A 13,759-nucleotide genomic window follows, 5' to 3' on the forward strand; every position below is an offset into this window, starting at 1 on the left:
ACTAAAGAAAAGCAGAAAACGTGGTTCAAATGGGAAGACAAGGAAATCCAAAAAAGGAAAATGTTAATGATCCTGATTAATGATCTTTAAAAATATCTATATAACTTTTTAGTTTAAAAATGCATTTCCACAGGACACACAGATACACATATTATCAGACAGACAAAGCCCTTGTTGCAAGCCCTGACTTCACAGAATTCAGAATGTGACTTTCTGGAAAACGAAGTGGTTAAACTGCATGGATGTGAGTCTGGCAAGTGCCTACCAGTTCATATTCTCCATGGAGCTCCAAGAAACAAGTCATTGAGGCCTGGCGCAGGAGCTCACGCCTGTAATCCCAGCACTCTGGGGGGCTGACATGGGCGAATCACTTAAGGTCAGGAATTCGAGACCAGCCTGGTCAACATGGTGAAACTCCCATCTTTACTAAAAATACAAAAATTAGCCGGGCGTGGTGGCATGCACCTGTAATCCCTGCTGCTCCAGAGGCTGAGAGAGGAGAATCGCTTGAACCCAGAAGGCGGAGGTTGCAGTGAGCTGAGATCGTGCCACCGCACTCCAGCCTGGGCAACAGAGCCAGACTCGCATCTCAAAAAAAAAAAAAAGAAGTCACTGAGAAGAATTAGCATAACTAGATTTCCACAATGGAGAAGCACTGATTCATTCATCTAATCAATAATTATTTAGAACCTACTAAATGCCCACGTATTATCAGTATTGGGTATAAAAATGGTAAGCAGAGTGTGGTTCCTCTGTTCTAATGGAACTAAACAGTCTAGTAACTCGCAGGGAAATTTACAAGACAAGTGACTCAAAAATAACCAGTAACTAAATATTACATAAATGAATAACACTCATTTTTATTGTAAATGTGAATAAATGGCCACTAAATGCAATACCCGACTCGTAAGAATGCACAGAGAAAACATTTCTGGAGACCTCTTTGACAACATCTACCAAAACTATAAATATACATTAAGAACAAAAACGTTTTCATATAATATTTACACATACTTGCAAAAGTCTACACAGAATTACTGACGGCAGCAGTGGAAATAACAGAACCTCTAAATGGCTCAGAAATGACCTTGTGAAATATACCGCCACTGAAAGGCTACACCTTCTTCCCGCCACCAGCACTGGGAAAAGTGGTATGAATTTCACTAAGAAACCCTCCAAGCAATGGAAGGGAAAATTCTATAGGCTAAAAGGAAGCAGAAAAAATGAGCACAGACTATCACAAGAAAAAGGAGCTATCAGAGATCATGAAAGTATTCACGGAAATTAGATTACTAATTTTAAATCACTAAATTAAAAAACTCAACAGAATGTCTTAATAGCAAAATCAACAAGGCTATATAAGGCAATGGGGCAACATTTTGAAAGTTCCGAGAAAAAAGGATTTTGTTCCTAGAATGCCCAAGTATTTTTTCATAGAATTCTATAAATGACTTTTCAAGTGCAAAAGAGAAAGAACATTTTCTGTCACATACACCTTTTTCTTGTGGGGAGGGAAGAAAACTGCTTAAGAACTCCAGAAAACGAATTCGAGAAATACAAGAATGATAAAGAAGTAAAATCCAAGAAACATATGGCAGCTGTGAAGTTTAATGCAAATATTAAGAATAAATAAACCAGAATCATGCTGTTTTGTTTAATATCAATAGTAGAAGGAAGGCTACTCAGTGCACATTGCCTATGGGGGGTAGTCCTGCTCTGCAAGGAGCAGTTAAAAAACAAAAAAGGTATAGGCCAGGCGCGGTGGCTCACGCCTGTAATCCCAGAACTTTGGGAGGCTGAGGCAGGCGGATGGTGAGGTCAGGAGTTCAAGACTGTCCCGGCTAACATGGTGAAACCCTGTCTCTACCAAAAACACAAAAAATTAGCCAGGTGTGGTGGTGTGCGCCTGTAGTCCCAGCTACTCAGGAGGCTGAGGCAGGAGAATCACTTGAACCCGGGAGGCGTAGGTTGCAGCGAGCCGAGATCGAGCCACTGCACTCCAGCCTGGCGACAGAAACTCTGTCTCAAAAAAAAAAAAAAAAAAAAGATAGTAGAAATGCTATCTCAAAAGTTATCCATTTTATCTTATGACTAATAAGAAAGGTTTCTTACTTCAGAATGTGGGGAAGATACCTAAGGATAAGAAATCAGAATGTTCTGCAGGAATATTAGGTATTTTCTTTAGGAAGGTTTTCTTCCTAGACAATGGAAAATAATAAACATTTCATGTTTATTCAAATCATACTTCTAAGCACACTTTCTTATTTGAGTTCATATACAGTCTAAAGTCTTTAGATCTGGTCAATCCAGTAAGAAAACTAAAACTCCAAATGATTTGATAAAAATCTTGGCAGCAAAGCAAGAGAGGAGGAGAAAAGAGGATTCCTAAGCCACTAACACACACTTCCTGTTTCAAATGCAGACACCAAGTGGCTTCAGCATGAGTCAGCGGCAAACGCCCTCAAGACATGAGCTGGAATGCTCAGAAAGGGTTCAGTGAATTTTTTTTGTCCTATTATTTTCAAATGTATTAGTTTTACTTAAGTCTTTATTTTTAAAGTATCTGAGAAAATTTGTTATAGATTTTAAGTGTGTTTTTATTATAACTTCATGTCAATAATTTCTCCACATATACGTACCTTCAACCTAATTACAAAATTAACTGGGGGAAAATGAGGAAGAACTTTAGGAATAGACACCGAGAGATTTTCAAAATACTATTAAAAGAAGAAAACACTCTCAGTGTAAAAAAGGTAGGAAAATAGAATATTTATTTGTGTTGCTATTAATAACATATTTGTGTTTGTTAATAATATAGATATTTGTGTCTGCATAAAGAGACACTGGAAAGATTAACAAGAAGAAATGTGACCCTTCACCTCCGGGGTAGGAGCGCTGAGTGGACGCAGACAGGAGTGGAGGGGATTTCCTAGCATGTCTTTTGGAGGTTTTTTTTTTTTGAACTGTGTACTTTATTCAAAACATTAATCATAAAAAGTAAACATAAACAACAGAAATCACCTTACAACTCTTCAAACACACCCATTTTGCACAGACATAATTTCATAAGCATGTTAGTTTCAAGATCTCATTGACAACAGGTTAGGACTTGATGAAAATGTGTCACCCAAAAACTACACCATAAGTAACTGCTGACTACCAATGATGCAACCCTAAACTATCATTTAACAACTGACAAATGGCTAGCCACGCCTGTTCTGAACTCCAGCTTGATTTCCTTAACAATGGCTCACACAGCTCAATAAACGACTCCATCAAAATACACGTGAATCATATTTTAATCCTTAAATGCATGAGCTCTTAAAAGTGAGCAGTTACACTTCACCAATATTGAAAACCTGTCCTTTCGATTTGGTAACTGAAAGAACAAAGGAACCTGCTAAGAAGTCCGTGCCACGGGTTTAAGAGCATCTCTGCAAGGCCTTCAGCCTCCCGGGGAACCTTGGTTAGAACTTCCATCTCCTGTACAATGAGTATTCCCCATATGCTCATAGCAGATAAATGACATGTATCTTTTTCTTATGTGCCAATACATATATAACTTATACTCAACCAGGAATTCTGATACAGCCCAATAACTACACATAAAGGAATCCCCTATTTGGAGAGTGAACTATCAAACATCAGTAAAAGACAAGTCACTGATATCACAAGCTAGCGGAATCCTAAGAATAAAACGGAATTTCTTAGAATTGCAATGTACATTTTGAAAAATGATAAATATTTATTTCTAGGCAAAGTAAGCTGGCATGGTAACCATTCAAACACGGATTATGAATGACAAAATAATCCATATATATGTGAAGGTTAAGACATTTTCGTATTTAACAAAATCATACGCATCAGTCAAAGCCGTACAATGAAGTCGCATTTATTATCAACACTATTCCAGAACACAAAGTGTTGCTTGGCCAGACACCGGGACTCACGCTTGTAATCTTGTCACTTCCGGAAGCCGAGGCGAGCAGGTCACTTGACCTGAGGAGTTCAAGACCAGCCTAGCCAAAATGGTAAACCCCCCCCCCCCCCCCACTAAAAATACAAAAATTAGCCGGGCATGGTGGCGGGTGCCTGTAATCCCACCTACCTGGGAGGCTGATGCAGAATTACGTGAACCTGGAAGGTGGAGGTCGCAGTGAGCCAAGATTGTGCCACTACACTCCAGCCTGAATGACAGAGGAAGACTCTGTCTCAAAAAAAAGAAAAAAGGTGCTGCTTATAAAATAGAATACGACAACTTTATTGGGAGGAAAAAAGCTAATTTTTTGATATGCTGATAAAATTACAAAAGGAAAAATGGCCAAATATTTATTCAATAGCAAATACCAGTGAGGGGACAAAAATTATAATTTTGATAAAACTACAAAAGGAGGCCGGGCGCAGCGGCTCACTCCTGTAATCTCAGCACTTTGGGAGGCCGAGGTGGGCAGATCACGAGATCAGGAGATCGAGACCATACTGACCAACACGGTGAAACCCCTTCTCTACTAAAAATACAAAAAATTAGCCGGCCATGGTGGCACATGCTTGTAGTCCCAGCTACTCGGGAGGCTGAGGCAGGGGAATCGCTTGAACCCGAGAGGCACAGGTTGCAGTAAGCCAAGATCACGCCAGCCTGGGTGACAGTGAGGAAAAAAAAGGAAAAAAGGCCAAATATTTACTCAATATATTTCAATCATGTATGCAATTTATTCAATATATGGCAAACACCAGTGAGTGACAATTATTTAACTAAAATGACATCTGACTAAACATTGAAGCAAGGCATGTTTGTGACACCAAAAAGTTTATCACAGAAATTCAGGACAGCCAATTGCTACTAAAATGTTCTGGTTTCACCATCTCCTTCTCCAAAAGCCTTCCTAATTTCCAATCAAAAGTTATTTTAGGTGTCTGGTAAAATGAGGAATGTTACCAAAAGAGGGGAGAAGAAATGCTGATGAAAGAAGTCAATATCCTGAAAGGCTGTGGGAAACTTCCAGACTACAAAAAGCTAGAGACACGACAACTAAATGCATTTCCGGACCCTAGACTGTATCCTGTGCTAGAAGGGAAAATTCTAGAAAGGACGTTACGTGGTCAACTCCCAAAATTAGAATACGGACAGTAGGTTAGAAAAAAGTATTGCATCAATGTAAATTTGTGAAAGTGGTAACGTTTTACTGTGGTTATTTAAGAGAATATGCCTATTCTTAGGAAATACACATTCAAGAATTTAGGAGCAAGGGGCTAGGGTGTATGCAATCTTCCCTCAAATCTCAAAGGGTTCAGAAAAACATTGTATGTCTGTATATTTGCATGTGTCAGCCCACGTCTGTGTGTCTGCAAGCTTGTGTATGAGTGTGTATGTGCAGAGACAGAGAACTCGAGCACACACAAATGATTAAGCAAATGGGTTTAATCTTAACAACAGGTGGATCTGGGTAAAGGACTATCTGGGGGTTCTTCGTACTATTTTTCTTTCCACAACTTTTCAAGTTTGAAACTTTCCAAATAAAGAGTTTTTTTTTTTTTTTTTAAGCTAACACTGAAAATTGTGAGGTTATGAGGAAAACCTTTACCCTCTCCTTATGTTTGACTATTTAGTGTTTTCTCTCCTCCAGAAGATTAATTTATTTCAAAGGCTGTTACATGAGCGGGGAAAATTGTAGGTGTTTGGGTAAAATAAAGATGAAAATAACTCGGTGTCTGACTTCACAGGATTTACAATCTAGTGGAGAAGGAAATGCCACTGATGGCATGAATTAGTTTTGCCCATAACAGAGCCATATAAAATACAGAACAATTCAGTTCACATGGGAGACTAAAAAGCAGGAATAAGTTATTCTTTCTTGTAATTTCAAAGAAAGTGCAGAGCCTAGGACATATTGGTAGCTGTCATAAAACTAAAATAAAAGCAGGTAACTGGAGGCCCTGTCAGCCATGCCACACTACAGAAAATGTGACACTGCAGCAACTAACTCTGCCCTTCCCACAGCTACACCAAATACCCTAAGGAAAGACAGCGAAGCCACCTAAACCCCACCAGAGTCACAACACTGGGGTCAAAAGGAGGAACCAGAAAGCAGTAACAACCGCGTCCTGAGGTTGCAAAGGAAATGCCCAGGGGCGGGACGGTACAGAAATGCCTGTGATTCGGGGGAGCAAACGACAAGGGCTTGAGGCATTTCTTCCCCTTTTTAGGGGAGGTAAGACTGTGAGCTCTAGCAGCTATTCCCCTCCACCATTTCCCCTCATATCCCACCCGGCCTCCATCCCAGGCTTTCAAAACTCTCACTGTTCACATCTTCACTTTCTGATCCTTTCTCAAGAGGATATGGAAAAAAATATACAAGAAACACTTCAAGAAAAGGGGTGCAAGCCCACAGCACAGCAGGGATGGGAACTAAAGACACCTTACTTCCTGAAGCACAGCCTGCTGGCTGGCTCAGTTTACCTTCTGGAGGGGTGTGGAGGCCACCACAGCCCTCAGAGGGCCTGAGTTTAGAAACCCTGGGCAAAGGTTTAGACAAAGTGGGAAAAAACCAGTGTTCCTGCTAAAGGCAAAACAAAGACCTCGCCCTCAGAAATAAAGATACATTCCTCCATCTCAGCCCAAGGAAGGTGAGAAGGAGGAAAGACGTCTAATGTTCACTTGCACAACCTGTGGGCTACAGCTCTCCCGCTGGAACTGCCGGAAACACCACTTTCGGCTTCGGGAGACACTGGGGACTATCAGTACAGCAAGGCACTAGGGGGCGCTGCAGCACAGTATTCGGAAAGTCTCATCTCCGGAAATTTGAATAAATATGTAGGTTACTCCACATTAACATTCTCTGCCTTCAAAAGGACTGATGGAAATAGGAGATCAGTCCTGAGGTAAGAACATAAATACTTTGCTGTTGCATTTGTACTTTGCAGTTTCCGAGGCAGGTGGACAACGATGACCAATCTCTAAGAACAATCTCCCATTCACAGAGGCACAGCTAAGCCTCACAGGGGTAAATGGTATAACCAGGTCACAGTAAAATACACAAGAAGCTGAGAAGTATAAAGTCTTCTCTCTCTTCTCCTCATCCAAATAAGCTGAATTTGGGGAAACATGAAAAGAGCAATAGACTGTTTTGAGTGATTAAAGCCTTAATCTCAATCATAAAATGAAGGCATGTTGGACCAGACAACCTCTAAAACTCTTCCCATCTCCAAAAGGATCTCTTGGATCTTAAAAGGATTAAGGAACACAGGTTTGAAAATGTCATCAGACAGGCCCGGCACGGTGGCTCACACCTGTAATCCCAGCACTTGGGGGGCCGAGGCGGGTGGATCACCTGAGGTCAGGAGTTAGAGAACAGACTGGCCAACATGGTAAAACCCCGTCTCTACTAAAAATACAAAAAAAAATTAGCTGTGCGTGGTGGCAGGCGCCTATAATCCCAGCTACTCAGGAGGCTGAGGCAGGAGTATTGCTTGAACCCAGGAGGCAGAGGCTGCAGTGGGTGGAAATCGTGCCATTTGCACTCCAGCCTGGGTAACAAGAGCAAAACTCCATCTCAAAAAAAAGAAAAAAAAGAAAAAACGGCCGGGCGCGGTGGCTCAAGCCTGTAATCCCAGCACTTTGGGAGGCCGAGACGGGCGGATCATGAGGTCAGGAGATCGAGACCATCCTGGCTAACACGGTGAAACCCCGTCTCTACTAAAAATACAAAAAACTAGCCGGACGAGGTGGCGGGCACCTGTAGTCCCAGCTACTCGGGAGGCTGAGGCAGGAGAATGGCGTGAACCCGGGAGGCGGAGCTTGCAGTGAGCTGAGATCCGGCCACTGCACTCCAGCCTGGGCGACAGAGCGAGACTCCGCCTCAAAAAAAAAAAAAAAAAAAAAAAAAAAGAAAAAAAGAAAAAAAGAAAAAGTCATCAGACTAATAATGCATGCTACAACAGGGTGACTTCGAAAGCATTAAGTTAAAGCCAGACACAAAAAGCCACAAATTGTTTCTTCCATTCATATGAAATGCCCAGAATAGGCAAATTACCAGACACAGAAAGATCACGGTTGCCAAGGGCTGGGAGGAGAAGAGAATGGGGGAGCGGGAGGCGGGGTTGCTAACGAACATGAGCTTTCTTTTAGGGGTGATAAAATGTGCTAAAATTGACTACGGTGTTTAGCTGCACAACTGTGAATGTACTAAAAACCACTGATATGCACACTGAAATACCGAAATTCCACAGCATGTGAATTATATCTCAATAAAATAAAGTTTTAAAGAAAGGTCAGTACTTGTATCAAAAGAAAAATTTTCATTTCTTTACTAGGCTTTATGAATCAAAGCCCAGTAAGTAATGGGTGCTAGCTGATATCTACTAAACAATCACTGTGTGCTTTCAACTTCAGAAGGTGGTGTGGGTGGTTCTGAGGACATCTGGAGATGACACTGTCATCAAATAGTGAATGCACAGCAGGAATTTCACTGATTTAACAACATGCACTGAGTATCAACTATCCACACGGGAACTATGCAAGACTATGAGGGTAAAACTTTGAATACAACACACACGGGGTCTGGGCAGGGTGACATTTACAGTTTTATTACAGGGCAAGCCAACTGCAAGCTGCACTAAGTGTCACAAATGGCAGAAGCCGACAAAGGAAGAGGGAGGAAGAGAAGTTTTGTTCCCCCACTAACAGGGCTACAGCAAAATTCTGCTTTACTTTCTCGGGGCAGAGAGGTCCTGAGAAGGGAACAAAGCAGACAATCACAAAGTCACTCTCACAGGCAACCTCCTTCCTTGAAATTCAAATGTCAAAGTACTGCAACTGAGTGTCTACTTCTCTGCCTGTCTGTATATTCTATTTCTACTATTAAAGTGTTATCAAAAAGTAATCATTTTACCTTTCAAAGTATGGTTTTCAACAGGTTGGCTGTATATTAAGTGTTTTCATGGAGATTCCGAGCTAAAATTTCATTCAGAAATTTTAGATTGAATTCAGATTGAATCGCCAAATTAGAAAGCATGATTCACTTAACAGAAACCCACTTTTACCAACTTTCCAGTCCTGTGTCTATATTAGAACTGTATTACAAAATGGCCATTAAATTTTAACTCGTTTTGCTCTTAACTAGTACTAAACACCAAGGTAATATAGATAGCCCTCATTATTGAATAACCTGCAGTGTAAAATTGCTATTGTATGAAACAGAGCAGATAAATCAGGGAGTAAATTCAGTCAACTTTATCTGGGATAGCCCTAGCACAAGTTCAAGATTCCACCTACTTTCACATTCATTACAATCACCTTGGTGTTGACCTTAAGAAAAAAAGAAATGGAAGAAGAAACCAACAAAAAAGAAACTGTAACAGAAGCAGTTTTATCTTTGCTGGGGTCAAGCATGAACAAAAGAAGAGGCTGCAAAGGGGCTCAATGTCATTCTGGGGAATGACAGAACTGGTATCTTGATTATGGAGGTGATTACACAAATGTATATGTCTGTTAAAACTCATGGAAATACACACTTTAAATGGGTGAAATTCACTGCACATATGCTATACCTCCATAAAGCTGATTTCTTTTAAGTACAAGAATCGAGTTAGCTCCATCTTTGTCTAGCCAGAAGTTAATGCAGTACACTTGGCATAGAGGAGGTGCTCAAAACAGCTTTGTTGAACAAATGAATTCAGGAAGAGAAAGATGAAAAAACCCACACAAATAAAAAGCTCTAAGGACAAGGAATAACTTCTCCATACTACATAGCAATCATTGCGACTTCCCAGATGTCAGTGGGCTGACAGTCTTGACCACTCTGAATGGTTTTTATTCTCATGTTTTTATTATCACCAGAGATGTTCCAGCGAGGAGTACATCTTTCATTCTCAAATGTAATCTTCAAATAAATATAATCAAGAAATAACACTTACTTTTAAAGTATAACACTTAAACTTATATTTTAAAACATAAACATGTATTCAAGATAAGTGAATTAAGCTTTACAGAACACTTTAAAGAAATACCTATTTTGATCTAGAGAAAAATCATTAACAACTACCATGTGATCCACCACTTTTCAAAATCTTAAGTTTATAAGGGGGAAAAAAGGGCCAAAAAAACCCTTGGATGTGATCAGAAAGTACTGGGGCAGGTCAATCCTTTTAAAATTGACTTTTATTCCCCACCCCCCATCTTTGACCCTCAAATAAGACCACCTGTGTCCAGTGTGAAGCAGGCATGCATCCTGTATTTCTTGGCCCCTCCCTTCTGCTCAAACTGTCTTTCTGGGCACATTTCAATAAGAACCACGTATTGGTACTCAGTTTCACTTTGCTGTCAATGACAGGAACTCATGTTCCTAGAGACAAAAAATTATCTTTTAAATTGATGTACTATAAAGTTAAGACGACTGAGCCGGGCACAGTGGCTCACGCCTGTAACCTCAGTATTTTGGGAGGCCGAGGCAGGGGAACCACTTGAGGTAGGGAATTCGAGACTGGCCAACATGGTGAAACTCCATCTCTACTAAAAATACAAAAATTAGCTGGGCCTGATGGAGTCCGCCTGTAATCCCAGTTACTCAGGAGGCTGAGGCAGAACTGCTTAAACCTGGGAGGCAAAGGTTTCAGTGAGCCAAGATCACACCACTGCACTCCAGCCTGGGCGACGGAGTGAGACTCTGTCTCAAAAAAAGACTGACGATATCAAATATTGGTGAGGACAGAGAAGTTGCATTCTCACACACTGCTGGTGCAGACAGAAAATGGCATGGCTGCTTTGAAAAAGCCTTGCAGTTTCTTATAAAATAGAATATACGCTTACCACATTTTACCCACAAGAAATCAAAACCTATGTCCACACAGACACTTCTACATGAATGTGAACAGCAGATTCAAACAGTGGGAACAACAAAAATGTCTATCAAGAAGTGAAGAGACAAGCAAACTGTGGGACATCCATAAAGGAGTACTACCCAGTACTGAAAAGGCTGGAAGCAACACTCAACATGGCTACATTTAAAAAGTTGGGTCAGGTGAAAGAAACCAAACAAAAGAGTACACTTTGTGTAATTCTGCATCAGTGTAATTCTAGAAAAGGCAAACTTTCTTAGCCTATAGTGACAGAAGCAGACCACTAGCTGCCTGGACAAGGTGGGGATTCATGGTAAAGGGGCACGAAGAAACTCTCTGGGCAATGGAAATGTTCTGTATGTTGACTGTGGTGGTAGTCACTACTTCGTTGTATACGTCTATCAAAACTCAAACTGGGCTGGGCGTGATGGCTCCTGCCTGTAATTCCAGCATTTTGGGAGGTCAAGGTGAGAGGATCACTTGAGAGGAGTTTGAGACCAGCCTGGGCAACACTGTGAAACCTCATCCTTACAAAAACATTTTTTTTTTTTTTTTGAGACGGAGTCTCGCTCTGTCGCCCAGGCTGGAGTGCAGTGGCCGGATCTCAGCTCACTGCAAGCTCCGCCTCCCGGGTTTACGCCATTCTCCTGCCTCAGCCTCCCGAGTAGCTGGGACTACAGGCGCCGCCACCTCGCCTGGCTAGCTTTTTGTATTTTTTAGTAGAGACGGGGTTTCACCGTGTTAGCCAGGATGATCTCGAACTCCTGACCTCGTGATCCGCCCGTCTCGGCCTCCCAAAGTGCTGGGATTACAGGCTTGAGCCACCGCGCCCGGCCACAAAAACATTTTTAAAAATAGCTGAGCTTGTAGCATTTTGGGAGGCCAAGGCGGGTGGATTGCCTGAGCTCAGGAGTTCGAGACCAGCCTGGGCAACACGGTGAAACCCTGTCTCTACTAAAACACAAAAAATTAGCCAGGCGTGGCAGTGTGTGCCTATAGTTCCAGCTACTCGGGAGGCTGAGGCAGCAGAACTGCTTGAACCTGGGAGGCAGAGGTTGCAGTGAGCCATGATCGCGTCACTACACTCCAGCCTGGCAACAGAGCGAGACTCCATCTCTTTAAAAAAAAAAAACCGCCAGACTTTGTGGCACATGCCTGTAGTCCCAAGTTATTTGGGAGGGCTGAGGCAGGAGGATGGCTTGAACCTGGGAGGTCAAGGCTGCAGTGAGCTATGATCACACCACTGCACTCCAACCTTGTCTGAAAAACAAAGACAAAAAACCTCAAACTGCAAACTTAAAATGGGTACATTTATTGTATTAAATTATACTTCAATAAGGTTGACTTTTTAAAAATTGTTATGCACAACCTATGTAAGGAAGATGAAGCAGTACCATAATCAAAGCTCTTGAAGACCAAGGGCCACAGTTGTAATCTTTCATTTACAGAAGAATTCCTCAGTACACTCTATTTGTTAATCTCTCATTTACAGAAGAATTCCTCAGTACACTCAATTTGTAGGCATCCACACGCTGGGATTTTTAGTTTCACATTCCTTGGTCCAAAGACCTCCCTGTGCTACACAACACCACCTTAAAAACTGTGCATCATCACCGGGCGTGGTGGCTCACACCTGTAATCCCAGCACTTTGGGAGGCCGAGGTGGGAGGATCACAAGGTCAGGAGCTCAAGACCATCTTGGCTAACACGGTGAAACTCCAACTCTACTAAAAATACAATAAATTAGCCAGGCAAGGTGGCATGTGTCTGTAATCCCAGCTACTTGGGAAGCTGAGGCAGGTGAATCGCTTGAATGCAGGAGGCGGAGGTTGCAGTGAGCCAAGACTGCGCCATTGCACTCCAGCCTGGGCAAAAGAGCGAGATTCCTTCTCAAAAAAAAAAAAAAAAATTGTCCATCATCAGTCAGGCACGTTGGCTCACGCCTGTAATCCCAGCACTTTGGGAAGCCGAGGTAGGCGAATCACGAGGTCAGGAGATCGAGACAATCCTGGCTAACACGGTGAAACCCCATTTCTATTAAAAAATACAAAAAATTAGCTCGGTGTGGTGGCAGGAGCCTGTAGTCCCAGCTACTGAGGTTGAGGCAGGAGAATGGTGTAAACCCGGGAGGTGGAGCTTGCAGTGAGCCGAGATCATGCCACTGCACTCCAGCCTCGGCGACAAAGCAAGGCTCCGTCTCAAAAAAAGAAAAAAGAAAATTGTGCATCATCTTTTTATTCTGCATCTGTTTTCAACGTAACTGTGCTCCACTCTGAAGCCTCTGCCCCATCATTACTCAATCACTTCAGATTATTCTTGCCTGGCTCAACCTTTATTACTGCCTAGCTTCTCGGACCACGTACTCAAACTCCACACAAAGACAATTACTGCCAAAAACAATGAAGCAAAACTATAGTGTTTCCATTAAACAGAATGCTACATGGGCAGAAGTTTGTAAGCGCCATCTGTTCTACAGGATTTTTCACTTAATAAAATATGCTGGAACCAGACCAACAAAAGGCCAGCTACTGAAGGCCACCTGCCAGGAAGGAAAGCACATCGCTATAGCAGAGCTTCGTTTTAAAGGACATCCATGAAAAGAGAAGCCTAACTACAGAAATGATTTTCCTCTGATTTGCTGGCCACTGTCAACAGACTCTTCAAATATCCTAGAAAATCGAGGACTGCCTAATGGGAAGTACTTATATTAGCTGATAAACAGACTCCTCTCCTCCCAGTTTTAAGATTAAGTACAGAACTCCCCGCTTAATGAGCTGCTTTGTTGTTAATGGAAAGCAAAGTTACTTAGAAGGTTTGGCTGAAGAAGTAAAGAGCTGCAAAATTACTATCTGCTGAAAATAAAAGGATGCAAAAAGAGGTATGTTAGCTAAGGAAGGAGTCCACTATTTACTTTCTCTGTTTAACC

The 13,759-nt window shown here is 41.8% G+C and overlaps 1 protein-coding gene across 2 annotated transcripts in view; it reads right to left on the reverse strand.

Moving 5' to 3' along the window:
• USP10 (ubiquitin specific peptidase 10) overlaps positions 1 to 13,759 on the reverse strand; it is an 83,060-nt gene that overhangs the window by 49,094 nt on the left and 20,207 nt on the right. The gene's annotated exons all lie outside the window — the stretch shown is intronic.

Source organism: Rhinopithecus roxellana, chromosome 20 (assembly GCF_007565055.1).
Source record: "Rhinopithecus roxellana isolate Shanxi Qingling chromosome 20, ASM756505v1, whole genome shotgun sequence".
Classification (NCBI taxonomy): Eukaryota; Metazoa; Chordata; class Mammalia; order Primates; family Cercopithecidae; genus Rhinopithecus; species Rhinopithecus roxellana.